The sequence below is a fragment of the Miniopterus natalensis genome, chromosome X (genome assembly GCF_054644295.1).
Source record: "Miniopterus natalensis isolate mMinNat1 chromosome X, mMinNat1.hap1, whole genome shotgun sequence".
Classification (NCBI taxonomy): Eukaryota; Metazoa; Chordata; class Mammalia; order Chiroptera; family Miniopteridae; genus Miniopterus; species Miniopterus natalensis.
Window position 1 is genome coordinate 7,519,143 of NC_142103.1, and position 2,073 is coordinate 7,521,215.

General features: G+C 43.7%; 1 pseudogene; it reads right to left on the minus strand.

Moving 5' to 3' along the window:
* Positions 1-381: 381 nt before the first annotated feature.
* LOC107525783 (non-POU domain-containing octamer-binding protein pseudogene) lies at positions 382-1,329 on the minus strand (annotated as a pseudogene).
* Between the last annotated feature and the right edge of the window lie 744 nt (positions 1,330-2,073).

Genomic DNA, 2,073 nt, shown 5'->3' on the forward strand with positions numbered 1-2,073 from the left:
GGACTGCACCACACAGATATGATTAAATGATATACCACACAGAACTGATTTGTTAAATATCGTCCCTCCTTTACCCTCTGCCTCCAGCATACTCCCTAGAGTAGTACAGGCAGGGAGGACCTAACTATTAAGAGGAATCCCTAACACTTTTCCAGGGTAGAATTCTGGCTAGTCCAAAAAGAGTCCTCTTAAAGGTTTTGGGAAACTAGATACTGCAATTTTATTAGTATTGGCAACTTCTGTTTGGAGCAAATTCAGCTCCAGGAGCTGTACGGGTGAATGCAAGAGGGGTTCCACCAATTGTCCCTATTCCTTCCATTGTAGCAGCATGGACAAAGCGTTAGGTAGTTGGTGGGGTCAATCCCAAGGTTCCATCTGGCATCATAGTGCCCATAGCACCTCCCGTACCATTTGGCCCATCTGTATTTCCTGCTCTTTGGCATCAGGGAAGGATCCCTTGAATCCTTCCTGCTGTCCCCACATCATTTCTTCCTGCTGTCTCTTCCTCGTGGCGCCTGTGCTACTCCCCTGGCCTGAGTTCCAGGTGCTTTCACTTTTACACTTGGTTGTACAGCTTTTCAATCCTCTGAAGTTTTTCTTGATGCCTCATCAAATCCTGCCTTATTAGCATGACTTGATGCTCATGGCGAGCAGTCTCCATCTCCATCTTGTTTCTCATGAGCTTCCTTGATGTTATGGTCCACTTGGTCCTGCTGCTGCTTCTCTGTCTCACTGAGTACCTTTCAGCAATTGGCATACTCATACTCAAAGGAGCCAGGCTGTGCAAATCTAGGTGGCTGCTCCCACTCCTTGTGAAATTGCTGGTTCTTTATACCCAGTTTCTCTGGAAGTCCTTCTTCATCATTTAACTGGTCCATGGGCTCCATAGTCACAGGCCAAGGCAATGTGGTTAACAGGCAGGAGCCTTCACTGCATCTGTCCAGAGCTTTCCAAGCAGCTGGTTTCCCTGAGCATTCAACAATGCCTTTTCCTGAGGGCCTTCCTCGATCATTCGCAATGATTACAGCCCTCTCCACCTGGCGGAACACAAAAGGCTTCCTTCAGCAGTTTGTTGGACACATACTGAAGAAGGTTTTGGACTGTAAGGGATGCACTATGACAGACAAAGCACACATGCAGCTGCTTTCCACAGAGTGTGGCATGTTGTCCAGCTCTACTTTTGCAATCTCTGCTAGGGTTTGTGTTTCCAAGCAGATAAGTCCAAAGCCCTTATCCTTATGAATGAAGACTTTGCCTGCCTTCCCATATTTCTCAAATAATCTCCTCAGTGATATCAAGAGGAAGATTGTCCACAAAGAGCCAGTTACATTAGGTGACTATTGACCGTTAAATTGCAAGTCTTCTGAAAGGGTAGGCTATCATCACTTCTTGAATAATCACCCAATTTCTTATTGGGAATAGTTCATCTCATTGTTTTCCAATATGAAGGCTAAGAACCATGATTCTAGGTCATGTTGGATGAAGAAAAGAAGCAAAGGACAAACTGCAATTGCAATTCTGGAAGAGGGCCACCAAAAGAAGCCTAGGCTCATTCCCAAATTCATTGCGGGTCAGTGCTGGCCCTCAGCACATGGCTCTCAGTATAGTTGATCAATGTAGAGCTCAAACTAAGACCCATTGTCTTCTGCTTATGATTTATAGAAGGTTGAAGGAAGATCTTTAAAAAATTATAACAATAATGCAAGTGATATGCTACCTTGAGGAAGTTGATCCCTGCTGACCCACCCTGAGAAGGGTTGGGTTTCAAGGTGGTTGTCGAGCAGTAAACAGGGCTTATACCAAGTATTTCACACTGTCTCACCTAGTTCTCCCTGTGCTGAACAAGATGGCTGGCTGAGATCATGTGGGATTTCTCTCCAGGAAAAGGCATTTTTCTCTGTTTATTTACTGTTCAATAAAACTAAGCAAGGGGGTCAATTGGGGGGCTGGGAAATGGGACACCTGTAATACTCTCAACAATAAAGATAAATAAATAAATAAATAAATAAATAAATAAATAAATAAATAAATAAATAAATAAATAAATAAAACTAAGCAGCCCACACAAGAGTC